We start from the raw sequence: 19,613 nt of genomic DNA on the forward strand, positions 1-19,613 counted from the left end.
AAGGAAGAACCCAAGGACACTTGGCCTCCAGGGCCTCTCAGAAGTCCCTACCATGAACAATGTGCTAATTACCCCTCTGTCTAAGTCTCTTAATGACAATCTGCCATGCCTTCAATTCCAACCCTAATTCTTCCATTAAGGATTGTCTTTTGCAACCTCAAGGCCCAAAGATTGGCCCCAAAGGCTAACTCTTCAGGGAATGTATACTTTAATTAAAACACAAAATGCCCAAAGATCATTGAAAGATACTTAAAGCAAATCTTAATACTGTTAAATCATGTGTATTGCCACCACTAATTAAAGGTGCTTTTGGCTGGGGATTGAGGGTGAAATTGCAACCTTATTTTACGGGACACAATGGAGCCACTCTAAGAAAGAGGCTGCCAATATTCCAGAACTAGGTGCCAAACTGGGTAGTGATGCATCCTGGCTCTTCTGCAAATAATGGGATCACAAATGGGTAGAAATATTCAAGCTGCAATTATTTCTTTATCTGCTTGGGAAGCAAGGACAGAAAAAGGCAGTGTGTGCAGCACAGATTTATTTAACTTTCTAGGAAGAGAGATGAGATGGATATTGTCTGCATGGAGGAGCTTCCTAACATGGGAGATTCTTTGCTTCACAAGGCCTTCCCGCATTGACCTACCCATGCTACCAAGTAAGCAAGCTCAATGAAGGTGGAAAAGGAAAGGAAGCCAATGGTACTGGGTGTCACCAGAGAGAACTGTGAAGCCAGAGCACACCTCACTAGATTTCAGTATGATATGACCACTTGGAGAGCCTGATTCTTTTCCTAGTAGGAAAACAGAACAAGGAATTTAGATACAATGAGGAAAAATTGTGAGTGAGTGTGTGTGTGTGTGTGTGTTTCTAGGATATTCTCAAGGCAGTCATTCACACAGATCAAATGAAGACCACCTGTCAGGTGTTCTGTGTTCCAGTCTCTCCTGCTCCTCTTCACCAACCAGAACTGGGACCCCAAAGTGTGCACCTGAAGTATATGTTTTCTATTACAATCTACATGAAAACATCTTCTTTTTTCCATATGATATCAACACACAGAAATGCCTCCTGCCATCAGAATTTCAGGATATATTCTCTACAAACCAGGGAAGTCAATGTCCTCTCTACCCTTGGTCCAAATTCAAACCATTAATCTCCTTACATATACATTTAAGAAATAGTGAAAAATGTGTATCTGTTCCTTTAAGAAATGTCTTCTAGATGTTTTATTATTGGGGTACAGCACCATGATGCCTTAATTTATCCTGTTTACAGTTGCAGAAACTAAACACCAGGCAAGAATGGGATGAAGTAGCCTGAACTTCCATGTGGTATGTGGTGATGTGAAGGAAGCAGGATTTTTAAGAGATGGAGGTTTCTGTTAGCTCCTCCCAAGGCTGCAACTTTCTGTCTAATTTCTTCCACCATTATGATACTACCCATCATAAGGTTCTCATTAGTGCCAAACCACCCTGGTGACACATCCTTCTATCTCTAGAACCATAACCCCTTTTATTACTAAGTTACCCAGTCTTGTATATTACATTAAGGTAATGGAAACCGGACTAACAGTGCTCCAACTCCGTGAAGTTTTAGTGAGTTTGAATCCCTAAAAGACTTTCTGCTAAGTCTTGCCTTTCAGATGTGTCCAGTATATTCCCCACTGCAAGTCCTTCCCTGGCTTTCCCAAGTACCAAAATAAACCTCCAGGAGATGGAAACTCAGCAGGTGGCCCTGGAGGAACTGCTCAAGTTAAATACCATTTGCAGGCAGGCGTAGGCTTTCAAGTGAATGAATCTCCGAGACTCTTCCTTGCCAGCTCACTCTTTCCTGAATGATTTCTCTTCACAAGCTGGTGATGGGACCGAGGAATTCCATCACTGCTGGCAGACAGAGAGTAAATTTGGCTCTGGGCCTGACTTCAGAGCAGACTTGGAAACTGCAACAACCAAAATATGCCGTCTGGACTTGTACAACTCTGTTCAGACTCCTCCCCCTCCCAGACCTCTGAACTCCACTCCCAGCCCACCCTCAGGACCACTGCACAGCTCGCATTCACGGGCACATTCTCGGATATAAAAAGCAGTATGCAGTCAATGGTTTAGCTGTGCACTGGACGAAATTTGGGGCCTGTAGGTAGAGAGGAGAACATTTGACATCAACTACCAGTCTAGCTTTACGTGGTATGACCAGAAGCGAAAGGATGATTGACTGGAGGTGGGGGTGCACACAGTCCAGCCACACGGAGCTTTGTGAGGAAACGGGCTGGAGTGGGGTTTCCATCACTCTGCAGCAAGCAAAGAGAATGTGACCCCGAGAACACATTTGTCCTTCCCAGCTAGGCAACACAGCATGTGGGACACAAATGGGGCTCAACAGCCACTGTGTTCCTGTCGTGCCAGTAATGGACTCTGGATGTGTTGACAGAAAACAGTCCAGGATCAAGACTGAGGAGAACACGAAGGGATAGCTTGTTGTCACATCAGCTGTAGCAGCTCCCAGATCCACTGACTCTGACAAACCTGGGTCAGTTGATCCAGCAAACCCCCTTCTGCATAGTTGGGGAAAAGAAGATGACTGATACCGGCTTTTCCAGTGAAGATGGGGCATGATGAGGTAAAGACTGACTGAGGGCCGGGAAGATGGCTCAGTAAGCTGAAGTGCTTGCTTCAAAATCCTGCAGATCTGAGCTCAATGCCCAGAGTTCATACAAAAAAAAAAAAAAAAAGCTGCAGGTAGTGGCTTGTGGTTTGACATTGTAATGCCAGCCCTGGGAAGGTAAAGATGGCTCTCGAATAACAAGTTCTATCATGAGGAGCAATATGTGATTGAGTTTGATTTCTGACCTCCACAGGCACACACATGTATTGGTGTGCACAAAACAAACACATATACACACAGAAATGTATAACATAGAATTATATGGAGAAAACACACAGACACTCCACATGCCTACACATGCAGAAATATATGTATGTACATATATATGTACAAAGAGAACACACACACACTTCACATGCCTACACATGCAGAAATATATGTATGTACATATATATGTACAAAGAGAACACACACACACTCCACATGCCCATACATACACAAAAGACTGAAGGGTGAACAGAGGTCACCTTATCATACTGATAGGGGAGGTATGCTGTTAAAGAATATAAGGATTAATCTCTGAAAAACTAAGCTCATTGACTGGAAAATATAATTTTTATATTCTATGTAGGGCAGTGTTCCTCAACCTGTAACTCTTTTGGAGGTCGAATGATCCTTTCAGGGGGTCACATATCAGATATCCTGCATATCAGGTAGTTTATGATTCCTAACAGCTGCAAACTTACAGTTATGAAGTAGCAACAAAATAATTTCATTGTTGGGAGTCACCACAACATGAGGAACAGCATTAAAGGGTCACAGCATGAGGAAGGTTGAGAGCCACTGTTGGTGGCTTGGAGACATTAAACTTAAATGGATAAATGTCTGCCTTTAACTCCTAGATCTGAGTTAAGAGTTTTCCTTTGTTGACATATGAAAAAGATCTCCTGTGTCAGGATGTGACGGGATCTCTTGTAGCCCAAGCTGGCCTCCAACCTGCTATGCAGTCAAGATGCTTCTAACCTTCTGCCATGCAGTCAAGACGCTTCTAACCTTCTGCTTTCACCTCTGGAATGCGGGAACTATAGGCATATGCCATCACTCTCAGTTTGAGCAGTGCCAGTGCCCGTGATGGAATCCTGGTGCATGATACACATTAGCGAAATAGTCTGCCAACTGAGCTACATCCCCAGTTCAAGATTACCCAACTATAGCCAGGCGTGGTAGAGCATGCCTTTAATCCCAGCAGTCGGGAGGCAGAGGCAGGCGGATTTCTGAGTTCAAGGCCAGCCTGGTCTACAAAGTGAGTTCCAGGACAGCCAGGCTACACAGAGAAACCCTGTCTCGAAAAACAAACAAACAAACAAAATTACCCAACTATAAACTCTAGAAAATAGTGGGAAGAAGGTGTCTACTGATAAAAGAAAATGAATTTATAATATCCAGGGTCTTTTCAAATGTTAACAGAGGATCCTACACATCTGCTAGTGTTCCAAAGTCAATATTTGATGTGAGATCTTAGATGCTTTCTAGGAAAGTAAATGGCTGGAAAAAGTAAATACTTTCAAAGGTAAGAATACTATCCCTGGCCAGAACAGCATCTCCATATCTCACTGCACATAATACATCATTTGGTCAACTCAAGCTATCTGAACCACAGCAAGTCAATGACTACTCTAGAAATTTAGAAACAAGAGAAAACCTCATAATTTGTTGACTCTGTACCTAGAAGTCTTGGCAACATGTTCTCTGACCATGTCACCCTTAGTCAAACCATTAACCAGTTCCCTTGAAAATCTAGAGAACACTGCCTCATCACAAATAAAAGAAAACAAAACCAAACAAGAAAAATGGTGGCTATATTCTACTGATCCTTGAAACTATCAAACAGGCACAAATAAAGGAAAAAGCGTCACCAATAACTCCTTACCACTCACCATGGGCAACATTAAGTCAGGACTGGCAATACAAAGTGTGGCCTGGTTATAAATGTTAAGTTGCCTTAGATTGCATAAACTTATTTGAGAGGGACAAATTCAGAATAAGCCAGTGAGAAATAAACTCCGGAAACTCTATATAAATGTTGTAATTGAATCTCAATTGCCCATTTCAACTTCCCGACAACTGCAGGTACTAACAAAATGGGGAGGGGGGGAGTTGAAGAAATGTAGTGCTGTCCCCTGCACCATCACAGAGCTAAAAAAAAAAAAAAAAAAAAAGGTTCCCATACTAATGAAGAGGTGTCTACAAAAGCTAGAAGGTCAGCCATCCAATGCCAGATGCCAAAAGCCACACAAGGTGTTCTTGGTACCAACTGCCTAAGCCAAAGTAAACACTTTCACAGAAAGTCACCATGTGGAAGCCAACTGGTGTGGGGAAAGCAAGGTGCCCACTGGAGATCTGAGCAAGACTGTGGCAGGAGGCATGGGAGGTTTTAAGGCAGTAGACAGATGGAAGTCTCAATAAACAATAGGAGAGGGCCAAACTCGCTCCCTGAGAGACAGTAGCAGAGGAAGCAAATTACAGACATTTCACATGTATTTCAACCCAGACCCTATTTGCAGCATTACACTTTAACCAAAAAAAAAAAAGTGTCAAAACAGGGGGAAATAGAGTAGAAAGAGCTAGACATGTCTCTATGACACCTAAAAAAATAAAATATGGGCAGGCTTGGAGCATTTTTAAAACCTGTCTTCTAAACAGGCATGAGGCTCTTCACCTAAGGACATTCAAGTGGGAGCCCTGCTTCAGTTAGGAGTTTGAGACATCCTGGGCAACACAGCCAGGACCCTATGAAAAAAATAAGAATAAGAAGGGAGGAAGGGAAGGACAAATGGAGAAAATGAAAGTGCAAAACAATATAAGATCTTGTGCTTTGTCTTTTAGCTGTGGCTAGTGAAAGATACCTGCTACTGGGCCATATAACAAGACCCTGTCACAGGAAGAAAACAGTTGTCTGCCTCACGAAGCAGTTGAAGTAAATGACAACTAGTGTCAGTGTAAAGGTAGCTTTTATTTGCCAGATGCTGTTGTCATCTTGGAGGCTTACTGCTGAATAAGTTTGCCCTTCCTAGTTTTTTCTGAACTCAGGCTAGGTGGTTCAACTCAATTGTTCCAGCTCAAATTCCTCTCCAAGCTGACTGATTCAATCTGGTTTCTCTCAGCTTCTCACTGAATTGCATTGCTCTTCTTGGCCTCAAACTAACTCTGGCAATCTGTTCTAATCTTCTGGTTCCTTATTCTCCAGTTCATTCTGTCTTCACCTAGAGCCTGTCTCTGTAAAACTATCCCAATAAAACTAACTCTCTCTCTCTCTCTCTCTCTCTCTCTCTCTCTCTCTCTCTCTCTCTCTCTCCTGTGTTCTCGTGAGAGTTGGGTATATCCTATCTCCAACTCATTCTGTCAAATCTTTCTCTGATTCATCATTTTGTCTGCCAGTCAATTAGATATCACTTTCAAACAAGGCTGCTTCCTTCTACAAACTAACCTTACCTACATTGTTTGGGATTAAAGGTATGTACTAAGGATGTGTCTTTATTCTAGCCACAGGGATCAAAGGTTTGTCTGTATTCCAGCCAAAGCATACTGACCTAGAAGGTCTTTGAATGTGACCCCTTGCCAGAGCAGCCATATTGCTAGTTTAAAGTTCAGAAATGCAGAAGTAGGCTTACACATAGTGTCCTTGACCTGTCAGAGGAAAGCATCTTCACCTAGTGAAGAAACTTTGCCATGTCAGTTACAGACCTTGATGGAGGCTCCAATGAAACATGTGAGTCTGTATTGTCCACTGTGTTCTTTTAAGCCATGCCCACAAAACAGCTGGACCAGCAGGATCACCAGTCTTTCCCAGAGTAGATAGGTTCAATGATGAGTTTAGCTAATTGTTTGACATGGTTATATGGCCCCATGTGTTTACCTGTATTCCTGAGTTTACCTCCATTCCTAACAGAAACCACAATGCCACAAAGAAGGAAGTTCTTTGCATCAAACAAACTTCGTACATCTTGGAGCCCAGTAGCCTTGACACTAACTCTATAAAAATGTATTGAAACACAGAATAAAACCCCCAGTAAATGTAGCAGGAACTATGTTTAGACTGCCAGCACTCCAACTTTAGAAATTATGCCCCAGATTTCCATTTATAACTATATTATTGAGGTATGTTACATGCTATGAAACTGACTCACTGTAAGTGTTCAAGTCAGCAAATTTGAGTAAATGCACATGTGGGTGACCAGCTCCACAACCTAGGATTAGACACCATCATTTTCCAAAAGAGACATGCCTGCCCATTTGTCTCCCTTCCAGTCCTCACTGTTAGCCTTAGGCAATCACTTATCCACTTTCCATCTTTATAGTTTTGCCTCTTCTAGAAGTTTCTATAAATGGAATCAAACAATGTGTGATATTCTGTGGTTGGCTTCCTTCACCCAGCTCCATGTTTTGAGGCTCACACCTATTACAGCATACATCAAGAGCTCTGTCAGGTCATTGCTGAGCAGAACCCACAACACAGAAATAAACGTGTTTAGCCACTTGCCTGCTGCAGCTTATTAAATATATACATCCAACTAAATGGCAAGACTTACTGGCCTGATCTCAGAAACGAAATGAAAAAGCCTGGCATATTTCTAAAATATTCTGAAGTCATAATGTGTGAAAATATGTAATGAGGATACAATTTGTTCCCTGGAACTTTGTGTGGGTGGGAAGTGTTTTTAAATAAGCAAATAACATCCTAGCATTTCACTTTTTTAGGTCTTAATACACACAAAGTGTTTTATACTAATTCAAATCCAAGCAAGGTCATCGATTCATTTACCAAGTACCTACTTAATCTATAATTAGCATATATTAGAATATATGGAGTGCACAGTCCTCCTGGTTCTTGGCTTTCAAACAACAATGTATTCCAAGACTGTGATCATGAATCAATTTGAGCTTATGGGAACATTGTTTTTCTTCCCATGAAGAATGTAGACACTGCTCACCATTCATGTTACCTGAAAAAAAAAAATAGTGTTGTCTAAGTAAGCCAAGGTCATATGTGGCCAATGCTCTTCTGTAGTCAATAGTGTGTGTTTAGTGTATAAATGTATTTACTCATTCATTCACTGACCCATGGCAGCCTGAGGGTCCCATGAATGCCAAATACCATTCTAGGGACTCTGCAGGACACAGATGTAAACAAAGAAATCTCAAGCATCTCTTAGGTTTTCACTCTCCATTGGTGCAATTGATAAAGAGTCATACACAACACATGGACAATGCAACATACAGAAAATGAGAAAGTAAATTAAGGCGGCTGAGGGAAGGGAATGGGAGAGGATATGTTTTAGGCGGTATATTTGGAGACTCCTTCTGAAGGAGGCATGCATGAGTAAGGACCTCAGGACAGTCAGACGCAAAGGCAGAAAGCCTCACACGGAAAACACAACAAAGACATTCCCAGGAGGAATGCCACAACCAGGCTGCTAGAAACAGGCAGCAGGCCACAGGGGCAGGGGTAACAATTAACAGGTTATAGAGCCATGTGGTCTTATAGCCAGCCAGGTCCACCTTCACTATTCCTCTGACAGAGCCCAGGCCTATGAACCCAGACTGCATGTAAGGGACAGACTGTGATAGATGGTGGACATGAAGTGGGCAAACATACAGGCAAGCTTATATAGCTCTATAGGTGCCTCTGAATCCTGGGACCTCTTTCCTGTGTCCTCATGCAGTTTCTCCAGAACATAAGCTCACCTAACATTGTGTTTTGCACTGTCCTTTGTAAGGCCCCACTTGGTAAGCAACCACCAGGCCACTCCTGCTGAGGAGCCTCGCTGGCTTCCCATCTCCCTCTCCATTTACCATTTTTGGAGATGAGCTCTCCAAAGGTTGTCTATAACCAATGTGGATGTGGGGGGTCTCACCCAGCATGGTGCTTGGCCATTTCCAAGTCTGTCTGGATGTTCAACCACCCTGCTGACCCCTCTTAAAGCTGCTGCCTTCATCTACAAGCCACATGGGATGCTACCTGCTCCCACCTATGCCACTCATTGCCCGTTGCCAGATTCTCTAGCCAGGCATTTCCTCACCACCACTCTCCATCAGAGGAGGTGAGCCAGTCTTTCAGAAGCACAGTGTTGCCAGCAAACCCCAAATTAAAGTTGAAGCTTCTCCTACTCCATTTCCCAATCGGGCAAATTGCTTCCCTAAACCATGCACTCTGGGATTCCCTCTAAAGTCAAGCATGTGGCTAGAAAGTGCAAGGATTTAAGTGACAAGACAGTTTAAGCAAATCCTGGTTGGCTGACACATAAGGGCCAACCAGGATGAATGATGACTGAATTATAGCCTTGGCTAGACCAACGAAGTCTATCATCCACAGCAACTTTCTCTTTTTTTTAAATGTAATTATTCACTTTTGCTGTATGCTACTCATTACGACTTTCTTAACATCATGACTTCCTTAACATTACGATCAGCACAGAAAATTTGAATCTTAGCTCTCTAAAATAAAAACGGAAATCAGTTGTGTTCCTAAAATCCATTTGGCTTCAGGATGCTACAGTGCAAACTCCCTGTCTTAGTCAGGGTTTCTAGTCCTGCACAAACATCATGACCAAGAAGCAATTTAGAGAGGAAAGGGTTTATTCAACTTACACTTCCATGTTGCTGTTCATCACCAAAGGAAGTGAGGACTGGAACTCAAGTAGGTCAGAAAGCAGGAGCTGATGCAGAAGCCATGGAGGGATGTTCATTACTGGTTTGCTTCCCCTGGCTTGCTCAGCCTGCTCTCTTATAGAACCCAAGACTACCAGCCCAGAGATGGTCCCACACACAAGGGGCCTTTCCCCTTTGATCACTAATTGAGAAAATGCCTTACAGTTGGATCTCATGGAGGCATTTCCTCAACTGAAGCTCCTTTCTCTGTGATAACTCCAGCTGTGTCAAGTTGACACAAAACTAGCCAGTACACTCTGACTAGGCATCCTTCATGAGAGAAACAGCTTTGGGGACCCTCTCCTGTACCATATAAAGCAGCTCTGGCTTTTGGTCTGTCTGCCCGTTTTTACAGAAGGGATTTTCCCCTGTGTGGAACTGTGCTTGGGCAGAGCTTGTGCGGCACAACTCTCTCCCGTGATTCAGGGAAGTCTTAGGGAAGCAGTGGCTGTTTGGCAAATGCGGGCAAAGTAGAAGAAAGTGCTTTGCAGAATCATCCTCCTCATTGTCTTTGACTGCTTTTCTTTGCATGGGTGTATTGTGCATTATTGCCAGGCACTGAGTGAATGTGAACTAAATGAGTTTGGGACGCCACAGCCTGTGACCAAGTTGTCCTTGTACAACTCTAGCTGTCACCTGTGTACAACTTTTTTTTTTTTTTAAATCTTACATCTCAGCAAATACAGTATTATTTCTCCAATAGTGCCGGCTGCTGATAGTATCACTTGACTGGCTATTTATCATATATATCTGTAATTGAATTACCCAGTGAAGTAATGGGATTTACTCTCAGATGAACATAAAAAATGCAAAGCAAAGTAAAATTGTTCCGCTGTGTGCTTCCTCGTCACTTGACTTGAACTCCAGGTCAGCCAATTCCACAGAAATGCAGAGACAAAACGAAAAGGAATGAAAGACTGGGAGATAAAAGCCAGGTGGGCTTATGGACAAATATAAAAGAAACTCATCCTTTAACAAAGGTATTTTCTTGTGAAATCGTTTCTTATTCATTGTTAATCAGAAAGCTAGTCCCAAAACACACAAAGAAAGAGTAGTAATTGAGTCACTTTTCCACGTTCAATACTGAGCGTGTTTGAAAACATTTGAGAACTCCAGCGTGGGAATAAAGTACGCTCATCTTCGCTCTTGTCAAACAACCATAAATTTTGGACCAAAGAAGGAAAGAGAAGAAGACAGCCATACTTTGGGCAGAATATTCTGACTGTTTGAGTCCCGTGCTGTATTGACCATGTTTTTAGTGACATGCCCCAGGTGACATACAACTTCATCTTTGAAGTCCTATGGCTTCAAACTACCTTGTGACACAGAGGCCGGGTTTCCTAGTTCTAGGATCTTCCACAAAGCACCAAGGCACGGACTAATTGTGTCGCTATCGGTGCGGCCATAAAGTAAATGACTTAGGACTCGATATCTTCTCTTGGATCGAGCTTTTTGTCTGTTGTGTTCCAGCTTGCTTAAACTCCGAACCAAATAGTGTTTTGGACAGACTTACTGAGGACAGAAACTTTGAAGAGATCCTAAGATTAGTTTCTGTTCCCCTCTCTTTTCTTGGAATGGTACAGTTGGTTAAGTACTTTCTACCAAACCTAGTGACCCAAACTTGGCTCTCAAATACATATTGGAAGGACAGACACACAACTGTCATGTGACCTTTATACTGTGTCATATTCAACACACACACACACACACAAACACACACACACCATGTAGTAAAAATGTAAATGCCAAAAAAAAGCTATATCCCAAAGAGCTGGTGTTCATGCCTTATATTCATCTCTGTGATGCTCTTATGCTAATCTATGGGAACTACAAAACTACAAACAGCAGAGACACTATCTATGTCAGATGATGGCTGCAGGATAGTAGAGTTTTAAAAAAAATAGTAATTTTAACTAGACTTTTACATCTTAATTTAGAAAGTACTTGAGGAGCATCTATGAAAATCTCCGTATTGCAGACAACAGCACAGACACTGTAAACTACTTAGAATGACGTACACTCACTCATCTGGGAAGTCCAGAAAAGTTAACTTTGCAGAATATAAATAAAGATTTGCAAGCAGGTGCAGGTGGGCAGAAAGGTAGAGGCATCTTTCTTCGATACCTTGCTGTAATTCAATTTGTTAGACACTGTAATTTATGTTTCAAACATTATTGAACATTAAACACAAAAACTTGTCACCTTGGTATTATAATTATATCCTAAGCAATTTGTCTGGGTAACTATAGCAACAATTTCAGATACACTTTTATCATACTAATTTGGCATAATTTTAGAATCAAGAATTATAGCAAATATATAGGAAGAAATGGTTTCCTCAAATGGTTATTCAATTCTACATTTTAAAAAAAATGGGTTACTTTTTTACTAGGAGTTAATGTGAACAAATGGATCTGTTCTGCACTGCACATGGCATGGGCTGAAACACAAGCCTCTTCTTTAGGGTCAGGTTCTGATGTGCAAACCCTGGCGTCCATGCTCACTCATATTTCCAACAGAATGCCTGATGCCCTTGGCTGGACTCTTAGCAAAGCCCTACCCATCCCTCCTCCACTTTCCTGCATTTTATCGCTGGAAAGCCTCTGTTTCAGTGACTTAATGATAAAAACAACATTCAGTTAAACAGATAAAAATCATTATCCAGTTAATTGGAACTATGCAACGGTTTGGCTAGGTAGCTCTTGATATAGCCTGGCATGAGTAGCAGTTGATATAGCTCCCCCCTCCCAAGAAACTGGCATCTATTTTGAGCAAGAAGCATACAGCACAGAGAAATGCTTGTTGCTTTTAACAACTGTCCCTCAGCAAGAGGCTAAACTGAGGATACAGAAGAATTTCCTCTGAGAAGCCAGTAGCTACAAGGACTTCTTGTGGTCCACAAAACCTAGGGTCATGGTAAAGTTGTGGGAATATGTTTGCATTCATCTTGTATTGTTGTGAACTAGTTTTACTCTGTGCTCTTCCATTTCTCTCTTTCAATCTCTGCAGACATGACCAAGATGTCACTTGAGACAGACACAAGGAGGAATAAATACCAGCTTATTTTCAGCAGATTCTAAACACCTTAAAATACTTCCTCTGGTCCAAGACAGTCTTCCCTACCCAGAAGACCAAAGTCTTTGCTCTCAGCAGGGATCCTGCAGCTGTTTGCCATTAAGACAACCAAATAAGTTAGCAGCGGCTTAAAAGGCATCAAATGATGAGGATCACTTATTTCCCATGTGAGGAAAAGTATGTATTGACTACAGCCGCATAAAAGCTGATACCAGTACATGGACTTCACAGCTGAATGGGCACACACTGCGACAACAGTCAGCATCTTGGATGAGCCACTATCTCAAAAGTTTTTACAATAAACTCACGGCAGGAAGTCTGTGTTTCAAACAATACACTTAGAACTGCTTCTTCATGGAAAACAAACGTGCAGAAGAAATGTGAGTGGGCAGAAAGAAATGCACACTTCTTTTGGAGTAAACACAGGAAAGAAAAGTAGTTTCAATGATCTACAACAGAAGGTGTCTGCTTAAGCCTGAAGTGAAACTGTGAACTTTTTACTCCAAGGGAGGAACTCCTCCCTCTCTCAAAAGATGAAAAACAACATTAATCGGCAACCCTAGTTGGGTATTTAAAACGTTTCCTATTAAGGGCTAGTTTTATCTTTCTGTGTCTCTTTATAAAAGACGAATTCTGTATTTAATAACACATCTGCTCTTCAAAAACAGGGCTCTTCTTGACAAGCTTGGACACACAGCTATTTTTAAAAATATAAATAAATAAACTGCATTAATTTTAACACCCGGTGTTTTAACCAATGTGCTGCTCAGGAGCAGAATCTCCTCTCCGTATTACACATAACTCTTATACCTTCGCGCAGTTTCAATTGTTAAGTCCAATTGTCATGGGGAAAAATGTGTACCCTGAGGAGTTGGTAGGAATGTGTCTTAGGAAGAGACCTTTCCAGATAGACGGCTTCCGTCCAACTTTTCTGTCGCTTAACTAGGCTAAAAGCTCTCCGGGGTAAAGAGAACACTTCTCTCAACTCTTTTCCTTTTGAGGTGAAATCACAGCAAAAATCTGTGTTTTACTGCTGCCTAGGACCCCTGACCCATTTGCCCAGGACAAAAACACTAACAAGCTCTGTGACATCCTCTCCGAAAGCTCGCTCTTGGCGCCCCCTGCCGGGAATCTCCGGGACGCCGCAGGCGCAGGAAAGTTAAAACCCAACTCAAGGCAACCGCATCCAGGTACAAACAACAAAAAAGGACGTAAAAGCGCTTCCCGCCAAAGCCCGGGGCGGGAGGTGAGGGGGACCGGGACCGGGACCTACCCGCTCTGGGCCCAGTACCAAGGGCGATAGCCGGAGATCACTCCCCTCTAACAGTTCCTCGGAACATCCTGAGCACCGATCTTCTCCTGGCCCCAGACCGTGAACCCGGGTATGAAATGCGTGCGGCTGGGCTGCCCGCAGACCGGGGCTCTGCGATTGGAGCTCATCCTGCTGAATTCCCAGACTTCGCCATCCCTGCCTTAGTCTTCCTCTGCAAAACACCCTGGCGGAGTTGTGCCCTGGTCCCACTAACCCCAGATTTTCACGAACACCGCAGAGCCCCTGTACAGAGAGCAGGAAAATGTCCCCTAGTCCACCGTGCAGGGTACGGTGGCAATTCCGACCACCAATCCCGGTTCCAGATTCCACCAAGCAAGCCTGGCCTAGCGCGGATTACGCACACAGATCTCCACGGGTACCTGAAAGGTGCTGGCCGAGGTGCAGGCTTGCCCACTGACCGGTCACACACCCGGACCTTCTCAATCCACGCTCGTATGCAGGGAAAGGCTAAGACACAAACTTCCAGCCCGTGCACTATCTCCACTGCGACCGCCCCCGCTTTGATGGTAGTCCTGCACGCGCCTCTGCCAGGTTGTCCCTACCCAGGTGTCTGCAGAGTGACCCTACCAGAGACTTAAACCACCCACAAATGGACCTGTGCTGCCCCAAGTCCAGTTCACACGTGCAGGGTCTCAGCTATGACACTCAGGGACTCTGCAGGGAGAGAGCTCACCAGATGCGGGGCGCGTTCCTCCTGCTAGTCATCCAGCGCCCCGGGGTCCGGAGCTGCTCCAAGGGTCCTCTTCAGTGCACTACGAGGGAAGTCGAGGCAGCCGCCACCACTGCACCCCGCCACTTCTCCAGAGCTATCCTCTCGCAACGCGGCAGGCTGGGGACCAGCTCGTCTGCCGGAGTCTCCAGTTGTGCAGCTGAGTGGACAGGCTCGCGCCGAGAGAGGGCGACCGGTGAGGTGGCAAAGTTGGGTACCCTCTGCTTAGTAGCTGCGCGTGGGAACCAAGAACACCCCAAAAAAGGATTGCACGTGCCGGGACGCCCCCGCAGTGGGAAGGTGGGATACAGAGGCCGCCGCAAGGCTGGGGCCACCGCCAGCCAAGGGCTGAGGAGCCCACCCGCGGCGGGAGCGCAGCGCGCGCGGGAGTGGGCACAGCGTGAGCAGCCGCTGCTGACGCCGCCTTCCCGGCGAGTAGACTAGCGCTGGGTGAGCGGGCCCAGAGCTCGGGGCGGGGAGCACAGAACCGCCTCGCCTCGCCCCGCCCCCGCCCCGCCCCCTCCGCTGCACCTCCCCTACTCCGCCCCTCCCGCGTGCAAACTGAGCGCCCCACCCACCCCTGACCTTCCCAGGCCCCTCCTCTAGCCCCGCCTCTTCCCGAGATGGGACCCCCAAACACTCCCCAGGGGGCTCTCTACACACCCCAGGAGTTCTATTTGTGCCACCGGAGTGCAAATTTACCCAACTGGTGACTTTTTTCGAACTCCCTTCCTCTCCTGGAAGAGACCTTCTTTGGCTACCCGCCCCCTGCCCGGTGGCTCCTACGTGGCTACTTTGCAGGATGGGCTGTATAAAGGGCTGGAGGCAGTTCAACCCAAACCAGAGACGTGGCGTCTGCTAGGCCTGCCTAAGTTCCAGGTAAGTGCGTGCCCCCGGCGGATCGCGGGTGGGAAGAAGGTGGAAGTTTAAGATTCAGTTCTTCTGTGTCATCATAAGAAGACTGGGGTGTGCTTTGGGGGTGGTGAGGGGCTCGCCGCGGATTCTTACAGGCGAGATGGGCCCGGCAAGGCTCTCAGCTAGTTTCTTGAAAAGGATAGATCAGAGAAATGAATAAATCTGCCATCCAAGGAAATAAAGCAAGAGGTTCCCAAGTAGCCCTAACGGGAATTAGGAGAGGGTTACCTCATGGACAGAAACAGCTGGGCTAATTGGCACTCCGCAAGTATCTTGGGAGTTTACTGAGTGAGCATGGGGGCAAAAAGTTTATCTTGGAACACAAAGTAAATGTCTTGGGAAGGCAGCTTTATTGACGCGTTGTTCAGTTCTCCTTCTAAGGAAGTGATCAACTCACCAAGTTCTAAACAACATACAAGGTTGTGGAGAGGGAAAATTACAGGATAAAGTCAGAAACCGTGGATCCCTGCCCCTATAGCCATGCTTGGCGATCCTTTTCCCTCAGGATAGGGAAAAGGAACTATGTCTTCAGGTTTTCCTCGCATGTCGGGCCTTGTTGGTGGCCTCGGGTGCTTTTGCATAAGGAACCTCATCAATGAGTTTCTTAGCTGCAAGACCTAAGGATGTTCCCGTTTGCCACAATCACATCCTGGTATTGGCAGGTTGCAAATGTGCCCTGGTAGAGGATAGGGGCGCCGGTGACAGTTCGGGGCATCTGTGAGGGTTCCATAGTGCTAAACAGGGACCGGGTAATAGCTGGAATGTGTCACAGCTCATCCAGGACCACAGAGATTCAAGAGGAGGTGAATAGAAGCACAAGTTGCCACCAATTTGTTGTTTCTGTCACCTTCAAATGAAAGAGTTAGGTGAAACCATTTCTGAAAGAGTCCATTGGAGACTATGTCAAACCCAGAGTGTGCTGTGTCTAGAATCGTGGAGCCTGAAAAGTATGGCCCCAACGCAGAAGTCTTCTAGGGCTTCTTTGGGAAACATCTACTACAGATGTTTGGCTGGCTTCCAGCTCTGGGGTGGCAGCTCCTGGCTTCTAGATCTTGACCGGAAAAGTTAATAGGCTTCCTTTGCTTCTCCCTGCTGTTTCAGAAGTGGGTGGGAACTAGCGCCATTCTGAGCACTCCCCTTCTCTTGCCTACGTGGCACAGCAGCCTGGGAGACTTTTGGGAGAAGGAGGCCTTCTAGGGGCTGACAGTGGAAGACCTCAGCCTTACCCTTGAACCCTATAGCTTTCAGGAAGGCAGGGTGGAGCAGAACAGGGTGAAGAAAGACAAATTAAGACTCAAATGTACTTCACTCATTCTTGTGCTTATTCCTCAATGTCAACTGATAAAAACAATTAGCACATCTTTTTTTTTTTTAATTATACTTTTTAAGAAAGAAAGGGATGAGGTAGATCAAACCTGTGCACCACGTACTCTGGTGGCTAAGGCAGAAGGATTGAGACTTCAAGGCCAGCCTGGGACCACCTAGGGATAACTTATCTCATAAACTTACAAGCAGACAAAGAAACTCACTCTTCGCTTGGAGGCATCAGCACTGTTTACCGTGAGGATTATCCCATAGAATTTCACCCTCTAAATGAAGTGAATTATTTGTGTGACTGGGGCAGAATGTAGGTTTGATTTTTGCCATTTACAGACTACACTATACCATTGTTAAAAGTATGTATCCCTGATAATGAATTACAAATCTCTAAGAAGCAAAAGTGCTTTCTTGGTCTAAAGAAGTGGTTCTTGACCTGCAGGTCACAACCTCTTGGCTGGTGAAGGACCCTTTCACAGGGGTCGCGTAGCGGATATCCTGCATGTGAGATGTTTACATTATGATTCAGAACGGCAAAATTACAGTTATGAAGTGGCAGTGATATAATTTTATGATGGTGGCCCCCACAGCATGAGGAACTGTATTAAAGGGCTGCAGCCTTAGGAAGGCTGAGAACCCCTGGACACTGATTGTGCGGCTGACTTGCAGAAAGTTCGTGAACTTTTCTGAGCTCACTCACGTGTTCTCATGCAGCTTGACCCACAAGCACCAAAGGAGAAAGAAGCTGCTCAATAAAGCACATCTGAGGCTGAGCACAGAGCAGGCACTCTGAAATGCAATTGTTTTTACGTATTTAGAAATATTTCCTTTTCCTAATAGAATCTGCTTTCCCCTTTTGGAAGGCAATCCTTGATAAAGGCACCTTGAATCCTCAGATTTTTAACTAAATGGGCTTGTTATTTTACCAAGAATGTTTTGTTGTTATCAAGATAAAGTATTCTCCCCCTCCCTTCTTCTTTCCCTACCCCTCCACTTCACCATCCCCCCCCCAACACCACCAACTGCTTCAGGTGGGCCTGTGTACAGGGCCAAAAGTGAGAAAAGCTGTGAAAGAAACCCATTGGTGAAAATGATGAATTCTGGGGCGCTGATTCATGTGACTTGAAAAAACGCCATCCATTTCCTGACTCACCACAGATTCGGTTCAGAAATATGAAGCAGTACAGGACTTTGAACTAACACAACAATTTTGTCTTTTCTTGATATTTCCTCCCAGTACCTGACTAAAGTCCAGAGAATGGAGCAGGGGGGAGCTGAAGAGAGCGTGGCTGCGAGACATGAAGACAGAGCTGTGGACCACAGTTGGCTTTCCTGGGAACACTCCCTAACTGTGGTCTATAAGATGTAACAAGACTGTTGCTCAGTTATTACAAAGAAGAAAAAAACCAGTGCTGGCCTCTTTACATTGTGTTTTCCTGCAGATGAGCCTGGCATATGTTACAGTAACCATAGTCTATTTTCCCCTCTGGTTCCCACATTGTCTGACCCTGCCCATTTTACCACGCCTATGCACTGGCACAGAGAAAGGAAGCTCGATGTCTCTGTAGTATTGCTCCGTGCTGCTTTGGTTTTATGTACTCTGTAGTACTCAGAAGACCCACAGTTGCAGCTACAGGTTACGCCATGATGTCTATCATGGATGTTGTCACAGAGGACAGCTTTTAAACTAGAAAAGATGCAGATTGCACAGACTTTCAGTGCCTTCTGTGGTCTCTCAGGATTCACCAAAGCCCCTTTAAGGTTGTTCCTTTGCCCCACCGCCCCCAAAAATCTCCCTGGCCTTCAATGCCCTCTTCCTGAGTGGTGGTAAGGGGACTCGATGTGTTTTAAAAGAACACTGTAGGAGCTTAGACTCTGTCATCTCACACCCACAAAAAGGAGCACAATTGGATATGATACAAAGTGCAGGTGCTCCATCCTTAAGGTAAATTTCTAGGCTGCTAGGATGTGTGAAGGAGCCTCAAGCATGGCCCTCTCTACAGACTAATGTCTTGTCTAGGGTCTGGCTTGGCTTCCCAGGGCTGACCAGAGAGATGTGACAATGGACTCTGTCCCTGGTTATTCCTGATGGTTGACATAGAGTGATCTACCCTCACCCACCCCAAGTGAGTTCTGCTTTTCTGTGACCTTTCAAATTCAACCCACACTAAGAATGGCATTCTTTCACTTCAAGGCCACATCCAAGGAAGGAGCTCAGTTAAATGTCCAGGCCTCAGCAGTAAATATCTTCAGGATGTACCCAGACACACACTGGAAGATGAGCCTGTGCTCTGTAACAGGGTGGGGTTCACTTTCTAAAGTTTTCTTCTTCCTTGACATGGTCAGTGACTCTTCAAGCTTCCATCAGGATGTCACATTTTACTTAACCTGCATTTCCAGAAATTAAAGCATTCTAGAAATCTACAAGCGTTTTGGTTCATCGTGTGTGTGTGTGTGTGTGTGTGTGTGTGTGTGTGTGTGTGGTTAGTTTTCTAGATATGGTTTTTTGGCAACCTAATTTCCTTAAGATAAAACGGGTGCACTCAAAGCAGTTCAAGTTGTCTTTTAGAAATATGGAATGGGAAGAAGAAAAATGCTAAGTTTAAACGACTCTTGGAATATCTTCAGGAAAGGCAGATGGCTTCTGGCATGAAGACAGAGTATCCTTAGGGTTTCCTCGGAGTTATTTTCTGACATTGAGACTCATATATTTCTTGGGTGTTTATAAGCAAAGAGTGGCTGTACTTATTTTTAAAAAGATATTCTGTACTTATTAACTAATGTCTTCTACCTTCCTCTGTCTTTGAGAAATGGAGCTTTGAGGTGACATGAATACTTCCAGAAGTACATCTAAGAATTGTATTTAGATTTTGAAGCACCGTTTTCCTGCCTTTCGTTTATTTCAATATTTACCAACTAAATTTAGCATAATGACATTGAATTCAATAAAAT

At 44.5% G+C, this 19,613-nt stretch overlaps 1 protein-coding gene, 1 long non-coding RNA gene and 1 other non-coding gene across 4 annotated transcripts in view; 2 read left to right on the forward strand and 1 right to left on the reverse strand.

Moving 5' to 3' along the window:
• Sema5a (semaphorin 5A) overlaps positions 1-14,859 on the reverse strand; it is a 460,555-nt gene extending 445,696 nt beyond the window's left edge. Inside the window, exon 1 of one of the 2 annotated variants that reach the window (XM_021182965.3) lies at positions 14,394-14,859. The gene's annotated coding sequence lies outside the window, so the exon portion shown is untranslated. Of the gene's footprint in view, positions 1-14,079; positions 14,338-14,393 lie in introns of those variants that run through there. The other variant, XM_085832019.1, reaches the window with a different exon arrangement.
• A 176-nt stretch (positions 14,860-15,035) lies between these two features.
• On the forward strand, positions 15,036-18,085 carry LOC147000794 (uncharacterized). The gene is made up of 2 exons (XR_015045649.1): positions 15,036-15,308; positions 17,899-18,085. It is a non-coding gene; the product is annotated as an uncharacterized LOC147000794 (long non-coding RNA).
• LOC115029503 (small nucleolar RNA SNORD123) lies at positions 17,745-17,815 on the forward strand. The gene has a single exon (XR_003835071.1). It is a non-coding gene; the product is annotated as a small nucleolar RNA SNORD123 (small nucleolar RNA).
• Positions 18,086-19,613: the final 1,528 nt, after the last annotated feature.

The sequence above is a fragment of the Mus caroli genome, unplaced genomic scaffold, assembly GCF_978045245.1.
Source record: "Mus caroli unplaced genomic scaffold, Mus_caroli_1 scaffold_16, whole genome shotgun sequence".
Taxonomy (NCBI): Eukaryota; Metazoa; Chordata; class Mammalia; order Rodentia; family Muridae; genus Mus; species Mus caroli.